Source organism: Sapajus apella, unplaced genomic scaffold, assembly GCF_009761245.1.
Source record: "Sapajus apella isolate SASKATOON/1434 unplaced genomic scaffold, GSC_monkey_1.0 scaffold232, whole genome shotgun sequence".
Lineage (NCBI taxonomy): Eukaryota > Metazoa > Chordata > Mammalia > Primates > Cebidae > Sapajus > Sapajus apella.
Window position 1 is genome coordinate 271,123 of NW_022437172.1, and position 22,198 is coordinate 293,320.

The following is a 22,198-nucleotide window of genomic DNA, read 5'->3' on the forward strand; positions in this document are numbered from 1 at the left end:
TATATATATATATAGAGAGAGAGAGAGAGAGAGAGAGAGAGAGAAGGCTGGCCAGGCAAGGTGGCTCATGCGTGTAATCCCAGCACTTTGAGAGGCCAAGGCAGGCAGCTTGCTTGAGCCCAGAAGTTCAAGACCAGCCTGGGCAACATAGCGAGACCCCATCTCTTTAAGAAAAAAATATTGACAAGGCCATTAAGCATGTTATTCCAGTTGTTAGAAAAGAACATTTCTCCAAATTACCAATGGGTGTATCTCTGTTTTTTTCTGGCACGCATGAGGTTTTTATTGTTTTTGTTTTGACAGAGTCTCACTCTTTCCCCCAGACTGGAGTGCAGTGGTGCAATATCAGCTCACTGCGTCCTCCACCTCCCAGGTTCAAGCGATTCTCATGAATCAGCCTCTCGAGTAGCTGGAAATACAGGCACATTTCACCACGAATGGCTCACTTTTGTATTTTTAGTAGAGACGGAGTTTCACCATGTTGACTAGGCTGGTCTTGAATTCCTGACCTCAAGGGATCCATCCACCTTGGCCTCCCAAAGTGCTGGGACTACAGGTGTGAGCCACCACACCCAACTTGGCACTCTTGATTTTTAGGAGTGAATTCTGCCATCTCCTCCTTCACCCGGAAGTTCTCCAAGATGGCTCAGAGGTGCTTCCATCTCTAGGACCCTGGCCCATGTTAAACGACCCATGTGTGATAGTAGAGGGTGGAGCTTGGTTTTCTGTGTGCAATGAAGAAAGGGAGGGACCCAGAACAGCAGCCGACCACAGTGGGAGAGGTGGCCATGGCCCTCCAGGCTCTGTGAGGTGGGATTAGGCTATTCCTCTGGCCAGGGTCCCAAGACCCACACCCCTGTTTCCAGAACTTCTGGTTCCCTGGAGATGGCATTCCCTGTCCAGGACCTGGTACCAACTGCACCTGGTCTTTGGTGCCCCTGAAGCTCCTTCCTCCCAGCTGCTGCTGACTTGGGGTTGTGCCCCGGAATCGCCAAGGGGTCTTGCCCACCCCACTGCAGCAGAAGCTGGAGGGGTGGAAGCGACAAACACCCTGAAGCAGAGATGCACAAGAGACGAGTGCGCAACCTCACGATAGGATGAGTTACAGGGTTTAAAAATTGTTAAAAACCTGAGATGACATTTATGTGATTGGACCTAAAGGGGAATGCGTTTTGATGATTTTGTCTACATTGATGCAATGCATGGGAAAAGGATTCGACCCCTGCTACGGTGTAGGCATGACTACTGCTAGTACGAACAGAGGAGCTTCCCGTGTTTACACATTTTTATATTTAGGAAACAGGAACAAGACCTGGGTGCACTGGCTCATGCCCGTAATCCCAGAACTTTGGGAGGCCAAGGCAGGCAGGTCACAAGGTCGGGAGTTTGAGACCAGCCTGACCAACATAGTGAAACCCCATCTCTACTGAAAATACCAAAATTAGCCGGGACACGGTGGCGCATGCCTATAATCCCAGGTACTCAGGAGGCTGAGGCAGGAGAATTGCTGGAATCCAGGAGGCAGAGGCTGCAGTGAGCTAAGATCACGCCACTGCACTCCAGCCTGGTCGACAGAGAGAGACTCTGTCTCAAAAATAAAACTGGAAAAGAGGAACAAGAATTACTTTTGTAACCAGAAAAGAAAAAGGATAGAGCGGTGGGTGCCTCCCACCATGGTGTCATGGGGAGGGGAGGAAGGACGTGGCCATGTGCTCCTGTCTCCCTGGCCACCTGCAGCCTCACAGCCCAGTCCTCGGTCCCTGGGAAGCCTCACCAACCTCTGCGTTCTCTCTGGGTCTCACCCCCACCATGCAGGTAAGACAACGACAACAGTGGCTCCGAAGGTTCCTGGCGGTGTGAGTGACGGGCAGTGGCACTCAGTGCAGGTGCAGTACTACAACAAGGTAGGATGGGCCCCCCCACCTCCCCCGGCACCAGGACGGCTCAAGAGGTTGCCCTGGGGCCGGGCGTGGTGGCTCTCGCCTGTAATCCCAGCACATTGGTAGGCCGAGGTGGGCAGATCACCTGAGGTCAGGAGTTCAAGACCAGCCTGGCCAACATGGTGAAACCCCGTCTCTACTAAAAATACAAAAATTAGCCGGGCGTGGTGGCGCATGCCTGTAATTCCAGCTACTCAGTAGGCTGAGACAGGAGAACCACTTAAACCTGGGAGGCGGAGGTTGTAGCGAGGCGAGGTCACACCATTGCACTCCAGCCTGGGCGACAGAGTGAGACTCTGTTTAAAAAATAGCCCTGAGTTTTCTGTCTTAAGATGTTCATACTCTGAATTTTTTTGTAAATGTGCTATTGGAAAGAGTGGTTTAGGAAATGCACATTGTGGAGGCCTGTGTCCACACACCTGAGCCTTGTGCAAGGGGCAGAGTCCCACCTGGAGCTCTGGACAGGGGAGGGACACAGGGACCCCGGAGATCACCTGTGCTGGGGTAGGGACATAGAAAGGCTTATTCATTTGCAGCCACCTTGGCCAGAGTCTTTACTAGTGGCTAAAACTCCAGGCCATTCAGATGGCTCCATAGCCAAAATTGTCCACATTACCTGGATGTATTTGGGAAGGCTGCGTGGTCTCGGTTTCACTTTATGTTATTGTTCCTTGGCTTGTAAGGGCACGAGTTGCTGGCTTTTGCATCAAAATGCTGTCGTTTTCATGGCTTTTACTTTGCAAACCCCCTTTCTCTCCTTGGGAAGCTTCCAGGGTGTGCCCCTGCTTGGTCATGGGCCTGTGTTGATCTCACCAGCCCATCCTGGAGCCCAGCCATGCCCCCTGCACCCCCTTCTCAGGCTTCCACAAGGCCAGGGCCTAAGCTTGGCTGGCAGACGAGGGCTCCTCTGTCCTCCGTGAGAATTGAGCCAGTTCTGTGGAGACAGCGGCTTCCTTCTTTCACTGCCACTGCACCTGGCTTCGACTCACCAGCAGTTGGGGTCCAGCCACTGGGCCTGGGGTTGCAACGCCGCCTCCACCGGCTTCCACGCTCCTTTCCCTGCTGGCCGCTGCTGTCCCTCTGCCTCCCCAGCCCGCCCCTCACATCTGCCTTGAACGTCCCACCATCTCCCAGGCAGGCCGCACAGGCTCCGAGTAGTGGTCACCGTCACAGCGGCCCTGGTTTTTGCCCTCTGTCCCATCAGTGCCGGCCCACGGCAGGCGGAGCTCGAGCCTCATTTGGGACGAGAGCAGACAGGAGGTGCTGGTGGGGTTTGGGAGCTGAGTGCCTGCTTGGGATTTGGGGGGATATTAAGAGGGCTGGCAGGTGCCTGGGTGGGGTCTGGGCTGCAGCGCATTGGATGTTACCCCTAGTGGGGCCTGGCTGAGGGATGGAGAACCGTGTGCTTGACAGAGGTGCAGGGGCTGGTGGGGTGGGGGGTCAGGGCTGAGCAAGCGGAAAAGAGTGGGCCTTGCAGATGTGGATCTGTTTGCTGCCATTGTCCCGCCACTGTCCATTTCAAAGACCAAGTCTCTTCTTGACATAGTGCTGTCCTGTGGCTGTGGGGGCAGTGCTGGCCAGTGTGAAGTGCGTTCACCTGGGCAAGCTGCACGGTGGCCCCTGTGTCCTGATGCCTGGTGCTGCCTACTCTGACCCCCTGGCCCTTCCTCTTGTGCCCTTGTAGCCAACCAGGGCTGGACACCAGAGCTCAATGCCCCCTAGGGTGGTGCTTCTTGAGGGCTGGGCCACAGGGGACCCTGGAGACCGTGCCCCATTGTCAGGGAAGCATGGGGTGTAGGTGGTGCATTTTCCTTCCTGTGTGATCAGAAAACCAAGTCCAGCGATGAACGTTTTTTCCCAGGGATGGGGTGGTTAAGAGGAGGTTGAGTCAGCCTTGGTCTCCCCATCAGTGTCCATCACCCCGGAATCATCATCCTCTGCCGATGGCAGAAACAGCAGTGTGTCCACAGTTGTGGAGGGTATTGGGGGCAAGATGCCACCATTGCCACCTCTGTCTACACTCACCCTGGCTCTGGACACAGTGTTCACTGGGGCCTGCCTGCCACCGCCCCCTTCCAGGTGCTCAGAGGAGCAAAGTCCCCATGCAGGACACCACCTGCACTGTCCCAGAGGAGTGGGGCCTCACTTAGGAAGATAAACAGAGGACGGTGGATTAGAGTCTTCACAGCTTCCGTGTCTAAGGCGGGGTCCTTTCAGCGGTGCCTGAGCAAAGTCCCCTGTGGGGATTAGGCCTTTCCTGCGAGCACTGGATGTTTCTCTCTCTTGCCTGAAGTTATTGATGAAGGAAACCAACAGGTTTTTACTATGTCTTTAGGCATCCATTAGGAGGTCTGATGGGGCCACACACTTGGGAATGTGTTTGCTGGGATCATGAGCTTCTGCCTGTGGGAGAGGCGGCCCCGCTGCTCCGTGCCTTGGTCTCGGAGTGGCGGCTCTGACAAATGCAGGTGTAGGGGACTCCTCTGGAGTGTGCCTGAGCCGGGCAGGACCAGTCAGGTTGTGAGTGGTGTGGGGGCCTGGAGGGGTGGCAGGGGCCCGCCTGAGGTCAGGAAGACAAGCCTCTGGGGCTGGTTCCTCTCCTCTCTGGGCCTCCACTTTGTATCCAGTGTCATTCCTGGTCCCATCCTCCAGCAGCCACCTTGGGGGTAACCTTGGGCCACCAGGGAAAGTTTAGGGGAAGAGAACTGGCTCAGGGTGGGAGAGGACCCCCTCGGGGAGAAGGTGTTGTGGCTGGATGATGAGGGGTGTCCAGGACCATGGCCAGGTGAGAGGGGCTCAGGGCTGGAGCTACAAGCGTGGTCTCGAGGGCAGTGGGTGACATGGCCGAGTGAACCCCCCTGCACATGGGTCCCCACCTGCCTCGGCTAATGTGATGGGTCACCCCCCACCCCACCCCAGCCGTGTTCTTTTCCCAGCATGCTTCATTCACCTGCCTTACCACCTCACTGGTTTTGGTTTTTGTATTTCGGGGGATGATTAAGAAAACATATTTGAAAAGATTCGGCATGTGGCAGTCTGGCGAGGGTGGAAGCATTGGTGGGGACTGCACCGCTGCCCACCCGCCTCTCCAGTCTCACTGTCTGTCCCCCGCCCTCTGAAGTGGCTGTGTCTCTGAGGCATGGGCCACTTGCATTTCAGGTCTGAGTATGACCTCCTGGCTGTCACCTATAGGAATGGCCTCCTGAACTGTGTCCATGTGCAACCTGTGGGAGACGCCTCAGGGATCCTTCCTCCGTCCGCCAGTGCCCAGGGCCTGGGGTGCTCCAGTGGGACCAACCCTGGAAGGGTTGTTTACAAAGGGCTGGGCAGGGCGTGGGGCATCCTTGGGGGGCGGTGTGGGACCCAGGGCTGGAGGCAGTGCTGGCAGAGCTGTGACAGCCCTTACTCCTGGAGCATCAAGGGAAAGGGCAGGATGGAGCCAGGAAAGAAGGGGTCATGGTCAGAAGCCACAGGAGAGGGGCACAGACCACCTGGGAGGGGCATAGCTAGCCTGGGGCCCTCCCGACACCCCTCCCCTTCCTTGCTCTCTCCTCCCATCTGGCTCCCTGCTGTCCAAAGCCACCAGAAGCCATGGGGCAGGGAGCCCTCCCAGCTAGGGGGCAGGCAGAGTCTGTTTGTTTTTCCTTTCTGCTTGATGACATCTTAGACTAGACGGTTTATTGGTCTAATTCACCTTCAGCAAAACCAAAGGGTGCTTTGGAGTCGAATGTTTCTCCAGGAAGGTCTTTTCAAAGGCAGGCATTTGTATGTTCGTGCGGAGCTCCACCAGGCGCAGATGAAACAACACAGCCCCTGCTCCCACAACCGCCCTGGGAGTCTTGGGGCTGAGTGGGGCATTTTCAATCATTGCTTCATCCCAGGCGTGGTTTGTTTTCCCCCCAAGGTTGACATGAAGGTGTCTCCACCACAACTTCCAAAGGGGCGAACATGCCTGATGGAAAACGTTCTTCCAACTTGAGATTCAGGTTTTGCCCTCATGAGATTTAAGTGTTTGCTGTTCCTTTGGTCGCCCTTGGCATCCTTGGTTTTTGGGAGATTTGGGGAGAGGCTTATTCCCCTTGGAGACAGTGCTGGGAAGGGGCTGTCTGGAAGGACAGAGACCCTCGGTGCCTCACTGAGTGGACAGTGCTTCCCTGGGGCTACCTGTGGGAATCATGTTTAGACCTCACCTTGCTCCAGGAGCTCCCAGCAGGGCCAGGGACACAGACATGCCAGCAAGATGTTTAATAGGGCCCTGGCGAAGCAAGGGTGGCTCATGCCCACCTGGCCTGGAGATCTTCCAAAGCCAGGTGAGCCTGCCCAGAGCCTGCAGGACGACCTCCTGGCCAGCTGGTGAGGCAGGGACATCAGGCAGTGTGGCTCGGTGGAGCCTCAGTGAGTGAGCTGTCAGGTGAGGCGGGGAGGTGGCGCCAGGAGGGCCAGAACTGCTGGGAGAGTCCGCACGAAACAGGGACGTGGGAGCAGCCATGCTGGGATCCTCTGCCTAGATGCTGCTGCCCCATGGGGACCATGATCGTTCATTGTGAAGCCTGTTCTGGGCAGTGTTCCTGGTCTCTGGCCACTAGACTCCAGCTCTGCCCCAAACCCAGTTTTGACGGCCAAGAGGTCTGCATCATTGTCTTGCCCCTGAGGTTGTACTGTGGATGAGAACCACTGGGCTAGTGAGATGAGAGCTCAGCTGAGAGGGAGCCCCAGTGGCCTCAGATGGAGATGTGAGACCCAGGGCTAGGCCTTGAGGCAACAGGTGCCACACAGATGGCAGGTGTTCTTCAGGGGGCACTCAGTGTCTGTCACCTGGCCGGGATGGTGCTGTGCTGGCTGCAGTGGCCACATGTGGCTAGACCACACGTGGTGAAGCCCCGTGCCCAAGCTGGCTGCTGGAGTCCTTGGGTCCCTGCCTCGGCAATTGGCTTCCTCTGGTTCTGGTGATTCCGAGATGGCACGGGGGCTGCCTTTGGCACATCACAGAAAGCGGTTTTATAAAGACAGCATGAGCTCCGGTTGTAGCAAACCTCCTCTCAATGACCGGCCTCTGCTTCTGTTGAGCAGAGAATCTAAGTGCTTTGAGGTTCCCATGGAGTTGAGGTGACCCCTAGGTCCCACTGTCAGTAGGGATTGCTCACCTGTTGCTTGTCGGGTCATTCCAGACCTCTTGGGTCTGTGCTGCACATTAAACCCCAAAGTCCCAAGGAGAATGAGATGTGGCCACCACTCACAAGAGCACCCTGGGGAACAGAGCTTCTTAGTTTCTGCAGATGTTCCAAAAACTCAAGGGCTTCCACCTAGACGCTTGTTTCAGGCTGGTGTTTTGTTGCTGTTGTTTTTGTTTGTTTTGAGATGGAGTCTCACTCTGCTGCTGAGGCTGAAATGCATTGGCACCATCTTGGTTCACTGCAACCTCCACCTCCTGGGTTCAAGGGATTCTCCTGCCTCAGCCTCCCAAGTAGCTGGGACTACAGGTGTGTGCCACCACGCACAGCTAATATTTTGTATTTTTAGTAGAGATGGGGTTTCACCATGTTAGCATGATCCACCCGCCTCAGCCTCCCGAAGTGCTGGGATTGCAGGTGTGAGCCACCACGCCCCACCTGGAGCCTGGTTATTTTAGTGGAAGGTGACATTTAGCAATCCATATGTGGGTGCCTGGTGTGCTCATTGCCCTGTGGTGTCTCACTCCCAGTCTCTCTTACTGGGCAGGGCTAGGACAGAGACATCTGTGTGTATGTATGAGTACATACATACACACACACATACTTAAATTCATATTGTTTTCATATTGATCTATCACTGCCTATGGAAAGCCATGAACTTCACTGAAGCTCTGCTGAATTTGCTATGCTCTGCACATTCACGTCCTCCTGATCCCATCCCAGATCATTTGTGCTGCTTTGTAACAGAACACCCGAAGCTGGGTCCCTCTGAACCACAGAGGTTGCTTTCTCTGAGTCCTGGATGCTGGAAGCCTGAGCCACTTTCAGGTCTGGGGCCTGGCAAAGGCCCATTCCTCATAAATGGCAGTGTCCAGTGTCCTCGAATGGTGGAAGAATGGAAGAGAGGGGACTCACTCCCATGGGCCCTTCTATTGAGCCCATATCCCATCCTTAGGAGGCCCATGCTCGTGACTTCACCACCTCCCAAAGGCCCCATCTCTTGATACCATCCCATTGGCCATGAGGTTTCAACACATGAACTTTGGGGGGGCACTTCAGACCATAGCACCCCCAAATTCATATGTTGAAATCCTCACCCCAGGGTGATAGTATTAGGGAGTAGAGCCTTTGGGAGGTGATCAGGATCTCCCATGAGTGGAATAAATGCTCTTATAAAAGAGGCCCAGGCCAGGCATGGTGGCTCATGCCTGTAATCCCAGCACTTTGGGAGGCCAAGGTGGGCAGATCACCTGAGGTCAGAAGTTCAAGACCAGCCTGGCCAACATGGGTGAAATCCTGTCTCTACTAAAAACGTAGAAAATTAGCTGGACTTGGTGGCTGTAATCTCAGCTACTTGGGAGGCTGAGGCAGGAAAATCACCTGGACCCAGGAGGCAGAGGCAGAGATTGCAGTGAGCTGAGATCATACCATTGCACTCCAGCCTGGACAAAAAGAGCAAACTCCATCTCAAAAAAAAAAAAAAAAAAAAAAAAGAAAAACAGGCCCAAGACTGCCCCTACCCCTTCTGTCATGTGAGGGTGTGACAAGAAGGTGCTGTTCTAGGAACCAGGTGGTGGACCCTCACCAGATGTTGAATCTGCCAGCACTTTTATTTTTGACTGGCATCAACTGTGAGAAACAGATATGTGTTTTTTACAAGCCATGCAGCCTCTGGTATTTCATTACAGCAGCCATAGTGAGAGTTCGTTTTTGTTTTTTTCCCTCTTCTGTGTTTGTAACTCCTTGTTAGTTAGAAACCTTGTTCTCATCCTCCTCAGTATAGTTAGTGATTTTTCTCAACCTTTGATTATTTAAAGAACCTGTCAACCCCACCAGGCCACAGCTTCACTCAGCCCCCTTCCTGGCTTCCCCTCCGTGGCTGTCCCCTTCCAAGCTGCCCCTTCCTGAGCCTTGCTGCTGTGTCTCACTCAGCCCTGACTGTACCAGTTGACTGCAGCAGTTGGAGACAGGTCTGCATAGAGACTTGACTGAAATATTTCATTATTCATAAAAGAAGGGAGGAAGGAGAAAAGGAAGATTTTTAAAACAAATTTAAAGGGAACAAAAATCAGAAATATCAAAAGCTGTGGGATTCAGCTAAAGCAGTGCTGACGGGAAAATTCATAGCACTGAATACTTAAATTAGAAAATGGGGAAGTCTGAAATGAATAATCTAAGCTTCTACCTCAAGAACCTAGAATAAGAAGAACAAAATAAACCCAAAGCCAGCAGAAAGAAGGAAATAATAAAGATAAGAGCAGTAGTCAGTGAAATTGAAAACAGCAAAACAATAGAGAAAATCAGTGAAACAAAGAGCTGATTCTTTAAGAAGATTAACAAAATCATCTCAAAGAGGGGCAAAAAAATTCTAGCATGAGTGATGAGGGGAAAAAAAAGAGGGGCCGGGCGCGGTGGCTCACACCTGTAATCCCAGCACTTTGGGAGGCTGAGGCGGGTGGATCACGAGGTCAAGAGCTCGAGACCCTCCTGGTCAACACGGTGAAACCCCGTCTCTACTAAAAATACAAAAATTAGTTGGGTATGGTGGCGCGTGACTCTAATCCCAGCTACTCAGGAGGCTGAGGCAGGAGAATCGCCTGAACCCAGGAGGCGGAGGTTGCGGAGATCGCGCCATTGCACTCCAGCCTGGGTAACAAGAGCGAAACTCTGTCTCAGAAAAAAAAAAAAAAAAAAAGAAGACAAATTACCAATATTAAGAATAAAATCGGCTCTGTAGACATTAAAAGGGGTAACAAGGGAATAATAAAACAACTCTACACGTGTGCATTTAAAACTCAGATACACAGACCAACTCCTCAGAAAACACAAACTACCACAGCTCACCAAAGATGAAATCAATCATTCGAATGGCTGTATATCTGTTGAGGAAATGGAATTTGTAATTTAGCATTCCCAAAAAGGAAATCTCCAGGCCTAGATGGTTTCATAAGAGAATTCTAACAAATATTTAAAGAATTACACCAATTCTGGCACCGTCTCTTCCAAAAAATATGCAGCACTTCCCAGTTCAGTTTGTGAAGTATTACCCTCATTCCAATACCAGATGAAGACAGCCTAAACAGAATCACCACATGAATATAGATGGGACTCATGTTCATGTAGAAACCTGCACACAAGGGGTACAGCAGCTTTTCCTAATATCCCCAAATGGGAAACAGCCCAGATGGCCATCACTGGGTGAATGGTTAAACAAACTGGTGTGTCCATACCATGGAACAGGGAATACTACTTTGCAGTAAAGAGGAATGAACTATTGATGCACCAAACAACCTCTCACTCTGCTGAGTGGGAAAAGACAACCCCCAAAGGGACCATACTATGTGATTCCATTTGTATGACATTCTGGTTTTTTTTTTTTTTTTTTAACCAAATTTTGTCTTATAGCCCAGACTGGAACGCAGTGGCACAATCTTGGCTCACTGCAACCTCCATCTCCCAGATTCAAGCGATTCTCTTGCCTCAGCCTCCCAAGTAGCTGGGATTAGAGGCATGCGCCACGACGGCAGCTAATTTTGTATTTTTAGTAGAGATGGAGTTTTGCCATGTTGGTCAGGCTGGTCTCAAACTCCTGACCTCAGGTGATCCACCCACCTTGACCTCCCAAAGTGTTGGGATTACAGGCGTGAGCTACTGCGTCTGGCCTGTATGACATTCTTAATATGACAAAATGATAACAATGGAAAACAGAGTGGTAGTTGCCTGGGGTTGGGCTGAGAGCAGGAGGGGAGTGGGTGTGGCTGTGACAGGCAGGGTCCTTGCAGTGATGGAATGTTCTGTCTCCAACTAGACTGTGTCAGTGTCAGTACCTGGGTTTGATACTACACTATCTTTTTGCAGGGTGTTTCCCTGGCATGGAAACTGTAAGGCGTACATGGGATCCCTCTGTACTGTTTTTTACAATTGCATGTGGATGTAAAATTGTCTGAAAATAGAAAGTTTCATGAAAGTAACTTTTAAGCTGGGCGGGGTGGATCAGGCCTGTGATCCCAGCATTTTGGGAGGCCAAGGTGGGAGGACTGCTTGAGCCCAGGAGTTCAAGGTCAGCATGGCAACATAGGGAAAAGCGGGCGGAGGATGCCCAGCTGCTGGGGTATGATGTGGTAGAAAGAGATAAGTGGCTTAGTTTCCATTCCCAAACACGGACCAGGTCAGATGGTAGAAAGTCACCTGCTATGGAAACATGGCGATTCCCGGGGGCAAGCACGGCCCCGCCCTGGGCCTTTATGTTCCAGAGCCCTGACCTGGAAAGTTGCTCCGGGGCTGGGGCCGCTCTCAGCTTCACACCCGGTTGCGCTTGCTTCCTGTCTGGCGTCGTGGCCACTCTCCTCCGGCAGCCTCTGTCTCACCCCCATCCTTCCTAGCCCACCCGCCCCCTCACTACCGGGGCTCTGAGATGCGCTGGCCATGGCTGCCTTCCTCCCTCTGGGCTCACAGCCTTTCCTGCCTGTGCCCCCCAACACCTTGGTAGGGAAGGCAGTGGTGGCTGACGGGCACTGGCTGATGTCCTGTCTTGTGCCAGTCTCACATGTATCCCCAACGTGATCCTCATGTCAGCTTCCGGAGAAGGAGATACTGTTGCTGTTTCACAGATGAGGAAACTGAGGCACAGAGTAGACGATGGGCAGGCTTGGGTTCGGCGGCGCCACGGACCCAGCATCTCTCACCCACTCATGTATCTGCTGCTCTCAGACGTGCCGTCTCATGGCTGTCGCCTGTTTTCCTGCTGTGACTATTACTGTCCCCCACCTTCTCCATCTTTTCCAAACACTTCTGTGCTCTCTCCCCTAATTCAGTGTTCTCCCCATCTTCACCTTATCACATGGATTCTGACCATGTCATCCCTCAGCAGCCTGCAGACCAGGGGAGGCTGGTCAGAAAGGTCATCAGTGGGAGAGGAGGTGGAGGACTGACCACAGGAGGCAGAAGGTCCTAGGGGCCCAGATCGAGGACAGAGAGGGGACTATTAGGTCTTAACAGGAGCAGGCCATGGCTTTGTGTGATCATAGTGTGCACAGTTGAGTATACTGTGGAAGCGCACATGAGCACGTGAGTATGGGTGAGCATGTGTGCCCACATGTATGTGTGCACAAGTGGGTGAGTGCACATGGGTGAGTGAGCATGTGAGTGGGTGTGCACCTGGGCGAGTGGGCACCTGGGCGAGTGGGCAAGTACACACGTGTGTAGGTGAGTGTGCACATGTGTATAAGTATGTGTGTAAATGTGTGTGGGTGAGTGCACATTTGAGTGCAGGTCAGCATGCACATGTGGGTAAACGTGCACGTGTGAGTTCACAAGTGGGTGAGTGCATATATGTGCATATGGTGAGTGTGTGTGAGCGGGTGAGTGTGCATGTGTGTGGGTAAATGCACATGTGAGTGAATAAGTACACATATGAATGTGTGGGTGGGTGCACATTTGAGTTTGGGTGACTGCGTGTGTGAGTGTGAATGTGGATGAGTATGCACATGAGCGGGGTAAGTGCACAGGTGAGTGTGAGTGCACGTGTTGGCTGAGGGCACATTTGAGTGGGGGTAAGCGCGCATGTGGGTTTGAGTGTGCACATGATTGTGGGTGAGTGCACAAGGGAGTGTGCAAGTGCATATGTGGGTAAGTGCACAGGTGAGCATATGAATAAGTGCACATGTGAATGTGAGTGAATGCACATTTGAGTGGAGTGCATGTGTGGGTGTGAATGTGGGTGAGTATGCCCGTGTGAGTGTAAGTGTGCACGTGAGCATGAATGTTCGTGTGTGTGCACGTGGGTGAGGGCACATTTGAGTGAGTGGTGAGTGTGCACATGTGGGTCTGAGCACGCATATGAGTGTGTGGGAGTGCACACATGCGAGTGTGAGTGGGTGAATGTGCACATTTCTGGTAAGCGTTTTCTCTTTGCTCAGAAGAGTCATTTTTGAGGGGTGAACTGTAGCCTGCTTGCCGTCCTTCCTGAAGCTTTGTGTTGTTTTTACTGGGACACTCAGGCTACCATGTTGTGGGAGCTGAGCTCAGAGGCCCCACCCCAGGCACCCCATCTCTGTGCTTATAAGGAGGAGGCCCCAGGAGGCTGCAGCTGAGCAGCACGTGCCCCTCCCTGTGTCTCCCGTTGGGATTTCTCCAGTTGGGAGCAGCGGCAGGATTTGAATGTCTCCCACCCATAAAGGAACATGAATGAGCTTCTTGTTGGGTGCTTGAGGGCCCCTCAACAGTTTTTGTACAAGCAGTTTTTGGTCTATAAAACCCCTAAGAGAAGGAACATGCTGCTTTCCAGGAAGGTGCTGTATCTTACTGCATTTTGGCCCTTCATTTGTCTTTGGCAAGAAGACCCCCCCCCAAGCAAATCCATATAATTCCCAGACTCCCAGAACACCTCAGGGAGCAGCCAGGCTGTGGAGGGGACCCGGTCCTGATGGCTGGGACCCAGAGGGGCGGGACTGAGATGCTCCTGGCTTCTTCCTATGGAACTGGGGGCTTTGGTGAAGGGTCTGGCTCAGTGGGGGCTGGCACAGTGCTCTGTTGGATCATTTCCAGAATGAAATTAATTACCGTGGGGATCATGGAACCATGTAGGAGGAGCTTAACTCTGTCCAGTGCTGCACACAGGGGACGCCTGCCTCTGGACCCACAGCTCTTGCATTTCTAAAAGTACTCTACGTCCAGCGGGAAAGCACAGAGCGCCTCACTTTTGTCTTTGGCCAGACTTGTCTGGGAAACTGGTGTTAGACTCCCTTGCCTGAGAAATAGAAGGCTTTGGTGTGATTTTTTTTAGAATCTCTAGGTGACCAGTAGATTCTGACATTTGTTGAAAGCTTTTGTAATGCTCCCACCGTAAGCCTAGTAGCTCTGCCCATTACTTTCTTGGATCGTTGAATACATGGAAGAAATGGCGTGCCCAGGACAGAACTCCGAGCTGCTGGTGGCTTTGTGTCTCAGCTCCTGGAGGAGAGCCTGCGGATTCAGCAGGGATGCTGATTGCATGAGCTGCTTAATTGCTTTTCTCTTTGAAGATGTCGGAGTCAACTTTATTATTTTATTATATTATGTATTTATGTATTTATTTATCTATTTGAGGTGGAGTCTGTCGCCAGGCTGGAGTGCAGTTGCACAGTCTCAGCTCAGTGCAACCTCCCCCTCCTGGGTTCAAGCAGCTCTCCACCTTGACCACCCAAGTTGCTGGGATTACTCCTACCACCATGCCTGGCTAATTCTTTTTGCATTTTTTCAGTAGAGATGGGGGTTTCACCATGTTGGCGGGGCTGGTTTCAAACTCCTGACCGCAAGTGGTCCGCCCACCTTGGCTTCCCAAAGTGCTAGGACTACAGGCGTGAGCTGCCACGTTCAGCCTCTAGGTTATGTTGTTTTAATATTGGGAAGTACTAAAACTGCAAAACCTGAGAGAACAAACCACTTGCACGTTATTTTGCTTTTTTTCTCATCTTTTTGAGAAATAAAAATAGCAGGCATGGCTGCAAGCAATTCACACATACCATTCATTTTGCCCCATGAGAAGGTGCTATTTTACCCCCCATTGTACAGCAAGTCCTGGTATGCAGGGAAGTCATGTGACTTTCCCCAGTCGGGGTGGGATGTGAACCCTTGCCTTTAAGCAAGCTCATCTGAGGCGGTGGACACTGCTGTCCTGGGAGCCTTTGCCGGCCTCGGGCCTGCCCAGCGGGACCCTGAGTTGGTAATGAGGATGATGGTGGCATCAGCCGTGCCAACTCAGATGCTGCACAGAGTTCAGATCCATTCTTTCATTTTGTTCCCAAACTGCCCTAGAGATCACAGCTATGCATCTACCCACTTTCTAGAAGAGTCTGCCTAGGCTATTCAGAGAGTATGTTGTCTGCCTCAGGTCCCTGGCAGCTGAGGGATTCAGGAGAACCTGCCCCCCTCAGCCAGAGCTGGGCAGAGGAACTTGAAGTCGCCCTACAACCTGGGATAGCATAGAGCCACCCATCCTACCTTGTGGCCCCGTGGCTCAGTCTAGCTCCCAGACAGCAGCTTGCTGCTCATAGCCCTGGGGGGGATGCTGCACCCTCAAGCCAGGTCATCAGAGGCAGCTGGCAGCACCTGTGTAGAGGGTGGCTACCCAGCTAGAGCACCATCCTGTTACCTGCCTAGGGGTGTGGGGTTTCCCAGGAAGTAGCAGCTTGGTCTAAGGTTTGCCTTCTGGCAAAGTCCTGTTGGATGGGTGCGTCTTCCTGAATCTGCTCCTCGTGGCCGTGCCCACCACTTTCCCAGGCAGCTTCAGAGAACCGTGACGGCTCCCTCCAAGGGTGGGCTGGTCGTCTTCCTGCCAGAACTGGCACAGGGTCTTGCCCACGTTTCCTGGGGCAGCTGTTGGCTGGTCAGGTCTGAACCTCGTCATCTTGAGAAATGACAGCATGGAACGTTTGCCGCTGCCCTTCGGCTCTGCACAGACATTCCTGAGGTCCAGTCGTCTGTGAATTCTTTGATATGAACATTGGTTAATCATTTCTGACACAGATTATGAGTTCATTCATTTCCTAGACGTGCCCCTCCCACCCCTGCACTGCCTTCCCCTACCACCTCCCCTGGCATTGAAATCATCCCCCCACAGCCTCCTGATGCAGGATCATCTGTAGCAGGTTAAAAGGCTGGAGAAATGTGAGCACTTCGTAAGGACCGAACGTTTTTGTGCACACACACACAAAAACTCCCTGCACTGCGTAGAGTGGCTGAGTGGAAGCCAAGAGGGAGGGCCTGAATGAGGGAAGAAAATACCCTGAAGGAAAATAAAAAGGGACTGAACCCCAGGGATGACTCCTTGAGCAGGAATCTGGATCTGCACAGCTTGGCGCCTCTGGGCTGCTCCTTGCCATGCTCAGTGGCACCGTAGGTTTTTTCTCAGGTGGCAGTAGGAGTGAGCATGTGGGCTTTCCTTCCTAGCTCTGTTTCTGCCTGCCCCCGGGAGCCTGTGCTGGCCAGGGCTGCCCGCTGAGGGGTGCAGAGGTGCCGTGGACAGGCCCTGTTGCGTGCGTCTCCAGTTACTGTGTGTGGCACCTGCCTTGGTTGGCCTGAGCAACCAGGCCTGGCTACTGAGCCTTACGTCCTCAAAGCAAGGCCTGGGAATTGAGGCCTTTCCTCCAAGAGGCATTGGTGCAGGGGTTGAGGGGGTGACTTCTGGGCCTGGCTGGCTGCTGTGCATGACCCAGCTGAGCCCTGGAAGGGCAGGTGCCAGGGCACTGGTGCCTCCATCATGCTGGCCCAGAGCCTTTCAACACAAGAATTGAGGAAAACTCAGATACAACCATTTGGCTCCCTTCATTCCCATGCTTTTTCTTTTGCATAAATAAGTGGCAAAGTTTAAAAATTTCTTTTAGAAATGTGAGGGGCGGTTCATCTGTCTCATTCCTTATCCCGCCCCGACCTGTACCCAGCCAAGCCACCACATGCTTTTCTGGCCGGAAACCTCCACGCTAGTGTTCTGCAGAAGCAGCTTGAGTTGCTTTCTCTCTGTGCAACTCGGAGGGAGGTGGACGCACCACTCCAAAGTCTGGAGCTGTTACTGCTGGCAGTCTCTCTGCTTCCTCCTCATGCTCTGTGCCAGCCTTTCAGCAGAGATGGGCTTTTGTCTTCCTTTGACAGAAATGGACGACTGAGCCCAGGGCACACACACCTGCTGTTGTCTTCACTCATCCCCATTCAAGCCGCCTGTGCCACTGTCCATGCATCTCCTGACCCCTCAGGGAGAATGAGTCGCCCTCTGACTGCGTTTTATCACTAATAGCCACACAGCAGGAAGGCCAAATAATGCATTTTCTCCCCATGTTAGAGGGAAAAATTAGAAGGATCTTCCCAAAAGTTACCAGGTGGAGCGTGGCAGGTGGCTGGGGAGGGGAGGATGCCTACCCAGGAATCTTTTTGTATGTGTGTTATTGAGGTGAAGGTCACATAACATAAAATTGTTTTAAAGTGGCATTTAGCATACTGAAAGTATTGTGCCATACCACCTCTACTGAAATCTAAAATACTTTTATGCCATCAGTTGACCAACAGTAACTTTTTTTTTTTTTTTGAGATGGAGTCTCTCTCTGTTGCCCTGTAATCCCAGCACTTTGGGAGGCTAAAGTGGGCAGATCACTTGAGGTCAGGAGTTTGAGACCAGCCTGGCCAATATGGTGAAACCCCATCTCTACTAAAAATACAAAAATTAGCTGGGCGTGGTAGTAGGCACCTGTGGTTCCAGCTACTTGGGAAGCAGAGCAGGATATTTCCTTGAGCCCAGGAGGCGGAGGTTGCAGTGAGCCAGCCACTGCACTCAACCTGGGTGACAGGAAGACTCCGTCTCAAAAAAAGCATTTTCATCACCCCAAAAGGAAACCCCATGCTGTTAGCAGTCATTCCCCATCCTCCTCCCCAGCCCCTGGCAGCACCTGTGTGCTCTATGTTTAGATTTGCATGTCCTGGACATTTCATAGGAATGGAGTCACACGAAGTGTAGCCTTTTGTGTCTGGCTTCTTTCACAGAGCCTGGTGTGTTCTGGGCTCCCACATTGTCACGTGTCCGTGTTTCATTCCTTTTGGTGGCTGGGATTCGTCGCGTGTCCATGCTTCGTTCCTTTCGATGGCTGGGATTCTGGTGCAGGGATGGGCCACAGTTTGCCCGTTCGTCCACTGATGGACACTTAGGTGGTTTCCACCTTCTGTGACTTGTAAATAGTAATGTTATCAACACTTTGAACTGGTTTTTGAGTTCCTCTTTTCAGTTCTTTTGAGTATATGCCTGGGGGGGGTGGTGCTGGGTCACGTGGTAGTTCTGCATTTAATGCTTTGGGGAACCCCGTTTGTGCATCTCATCACCCACAGCACCGTGTTCACGCACCCCTGCCTCCCCAACACTTGCCTCGACCAGAGTAGACATCAGCATGCATGTTAAGCCCAGACTCACTGAGAGGCATGCATTTTACACTAGGGCCCCACTCAGCACCTATTCTAGGGCAACATGAGAGGGATGGGCCATCCGGATGCTGGATTGCTCCTCTGAGCTGCAGGGACCTCAGATGCCACAGGTCCCCTGCTCCTCTATGCAGCCCTTCTGCTGGTTCTTGCAGCTCTCTACCTGAGAACATTCGGCTATTTGGCCAAAAGTGCTGTTATTTTGACCTGACGGCTGCTGGTGGGTCTCTCTGAAGTCAGAACCCAGCAGCACATGTTGGGCGCTATCTGTCAGAGACCAAAGCCTGCTGCTCTGATTCACGAAGGCCAGCCTGAAGTCAGATGTCCTAGCACTGGGCGTCTTGCAGGAGTCAGTGCCACTCTCTCCTGCTGTTTTTGCTTGAATCCGTAGCTCTGAGCCTTGATTACCAGCAGCAGTTTACAACTACAGTTTTGTAAGCAGTGGCTTAGTTTCATGAAAGCCTTCCCAGTGTAAATGCTATTTATGCCCTTCCTCCAGAAGTCTCACGCCCAGCCCCCAAAATGTAAATTATAAGTTGTAAAGAAGATGTGCAGCTCACAAAGTGAGGGGAGGCTCTTCTTTCCCTGGGATCGCACCTAACACTGAAGCACCCATATGGGCACCTCCAGCATTTTCCAAACTGGGCAGTGTTACAGAGCAAGAAAAGAGATGATTTTTAATGTGCTCGCCTACCTCCTGCGTAACCAAAAGTGAAATCTTTAAGGAGACAGCTTATCAGACCTTGTGATTTCATCAGCTGGTATAAAAGAAAGATGAAAAAGGTGATACAGGCATGATAGAAGCCTCCCTTGGATTTACCGAGAAGGGCATGTGGGAAACTCATATGTCTCTGTTGATACCACCCTCAAAGTCCCTGTACCACAGAGAGGACATGTGTTCTAATAGTAAGTCATTATCTTGCACAGAAAGAAATTGAGGTACGGTGATGAGTCTCATCCACATTAGATGATTGGATAAGGGGGAGTAGAAGCCTCAGCTGGGGTGGCCACACACAGCTGTGTGGGATGCGCACTGCACAACTCCAGGCAGGGGGTGCTGCCTGGGTGGCCAGGGTCCCCTGAAGTCGTGCAGCTTGGCCCTCTGGCTGAGCTCCTGTTTCCTTTCTGGGTCCTGCCTTTCGGCCTAGTTTTCCTGATCAAATAGATACTTTGTTCCTATTAAAAACTGAAGATTTATTTTTGATTGACCTATGTGGTTATTTTCCTATTAAAAGGCATTGAGGATGATTTAACTAAATGCTATGTTTTTACAACTTATTTCCAAGTTATGAGAAAGGAGCATGAGATTGCATCACGCTATAAACTCAAACTGACCCCAGAACTATCAAGAGGAGTCATGGAACCCATCCTTTATACAGGTGGTAGGAGGGGCCCTGCTGGGACTGGAAGAAAAGGCTCTCTCTGGGGTGGAGGGGAGGCTCTGGTGCACATTGTGTGCCAATGGTGGGCATGGTGGCACCTCCCTGGCAACCTCCTGGCTCGTCATGGCCACCCATGGGAGGCAGGTCTCGTCATTCAGGCTGTGCAGATGGAGGGCATTGCGTCGCCTGTCCCAGTGGGAGCTGGCTCCAACTACCTTTCTGGAACTTTGAGACCCATGTGCTTAAGTTCCGTAGCCAGCATGAGTCGTACAGGGCTGGCACTGCTTTTCCTGCTGGAGGGGCATCTGAGGCTGGCTGGGTGGATAATCTCCAGGTCCTGGAAGGGAATGACCAGGAGGTGAGACCCGTGAGGGCTGCCTAGGGAAAGCGGGCTCATCCCTGGATGGCAACCACATTCTCTTCGAGAAGGGAGAGGTTTCACCCCAGGTCACTGATTCCAGAAGAACTCTTGTACCCAGCCCTGGAATGGGCTCCTGGCCCAGACAGAGAGCTCCACACCTCAGAGGGGAGATGTGGGGTCGTCTGCAGGCCGGGCAGCAGCTTCCTGGTATCTGTGCTGTAGGAGCACAGGGTCGGGGAGCAGGAGCCTGAGCAAGTGCTGTGGTCAGGAGGAACACCCCCAGAAGGGCGGAAGCAGGTGTTCACAGGAGGGGCCCTAGGGCTTGGGTGTTAGCTGCTGTCTTCATTTCCCGGGGCCACTGTCACAAAGTACTAAGGACAGGGTGGCTCAGAAAACAGACACTATCCTTTCCCAGTCGGGTGCTTAGAAGTCTGAAGCCACGGCATGGGCAGGGCTATGCCCCCTCTGAAGGCTCAAGGAAAGGACCCTTTCTGCCTTTTCCTAGCTGTTGGTGGCCCAGGTGGCCCTTGGCTTGTAGACAGCCACCTCCATGGTCACGCGGCTTCTCCTTGCCTGCCTTTGCGTCTCAGCATCTGTCCTCTCAGGAGGAGGCTGGTCATCTGGGATCATGGCCCTTCTACTCCAGGGCATCCGCATCTTAATTAATTCCATTGGCACCAGCCCTTTATCCAAACGAGGCACGTCCTGAGGTTTCTGGGAGGCCGAACTTGAGGAGGCACCGGGCGGCCCAGCATGGCCAGTTTGGGGAACTCACGAGGCCGGGCTCTTTGTCCCTTGTCCACGTGCTGCCCGCCCTGTGCCGTGTCCTCGCCACTCCATAAGTGTTGGGTGCACCTGCCGAGAGCACTGGTGGAGAAAACGCTGATGCCTTCTGTGCTTTCTCGTCTGACAACCCAACATCAGCCGCCTGGGCCTGCCCCACGGGCCGTCCAGGGAGAATATGGCCATGGTGACGGTGGATGACTGTGACACAACCATGGCTGTGCACTTTGGAAATGACATCAGGAACTACAGCTGTGCTGCCCAGGGCACTCAGACCAGCTCCAAGAAGTGAGCATCTCGGGAGGGGAGGCCCTGGGAGTCTGCACCCCCAAACGTGCCCACCTTGTGCCCTTCCCGGGGCAGGGCCCCATGCAGGCACTCTGGGTGCAGTCCCCTGATGACCTCAGTCCAGGCCGGAGTCAGATTTCCTCTCCACAGTTGGGGTACCTTCCCTCTGACATATTAGAACCTTCTAGACTAAGTCCCCTGAGTATCCGTCAAGAGTGGCTATGCCGACCCCAGGGTTGTGGTGGCGGACTTGTAGACCCAGAGATGTTCTCCGGCCCTGTATTCACAGATCACTGGATTTTTCCCTGCAAGTTCTGGTACCTGGCACTCCAGGATTCTGTTAAGTGAAGTGCTGTGTCACCCAGCTCGTCCCAGAGGCTTATTTTTTGTTTGTTTTTTTCCTGAGATGGGGTCTCGCTCTGTTGCCCAGGCTGGAGTGTGGTGGCTCATGTTCCAGACCCAGAAGGAGGACAGCGTTCTGATGGAAGCCACCAGTGGCAGGTCCACCAGCTTTCATCTCCAGGTGACTGGGGCCCCGTGCCACCAGGGCACCTGCTAGGTGGGAGCCCAAGGGAGGAACCCAGGTGCTGGACTTCCTGGTGCACACTCAGGCCCCTGCTACTCGCCCTTCCTCCTGCGTCCACCCCTCTTTGGGCTCTTGGAAGAGGATGAGGGGGAGCATGAGCCTTTCTGTCCTCTGGGAGGTGGAAATGGAGTGAGACAGCATGGGGCCAGGCTGACCCTGGGGCCCAGCACAGCTCAGCTGAGGCGTGTCGTAGACAGCAGCTCCAGTCTCCCTCTAGCCTGAGGGTTTGGCTGGAGCATGGGCATTGCAGAGCTGAGGGGGGTGCGAGCCTTCGGGCAGAAATAGTGGGCCTCACCAGTGAACGCTGTGGCCAGGTGCAGGCCAGACATGGTGGCTCACACCTGTAATCCCAGCACTTTGGGGGACTGAGGTGAGTGGATCACCTGAGGTCAGCAGTTCTAGCATGGAGAAACCCCATCTCTACTAAAAATACAAAAATGATTAGCTGGGTGTCGTGACTCATACCTGTCATCCCAGCTACCCAGGAGGCTGAGGCAGGAGAATCGATTCAACTAGGGAAGTAGAGGTTGCAGTGAGCTGAGAACGTGCCACTGCAGTCCAGCCTGGGCAACAAGACCGAGACCGGCTCAAAAAAGAAAAAAAAAAAAAAAAAAAGGAAAAAAAAAGCTGGGGCCAGGTGCTGATTGCAGCAATGTGCCGTCAGCTGTGTCCGGGAGCTTGGCTCTGTCCAGAGGCACCTGAAGCCACGCTGTGCGGCCGCCTGCATGTTTTCTCTGTCTTGTTGGTCT

At 52.9% G+C, this 22,198-nt stretch overlaps 1 pseudogene; it reads left to right on the forward strand.

The window, feature by feature from the left end:
* The window catches only part of LOC116544824, a 99,057-nt pseudogene extending 77,846 nt beyond the window's left edge, over positions 1–21,211 (forward strand).
* Positions 21,212–22,198: the final 987 nt, after the last annotated feature.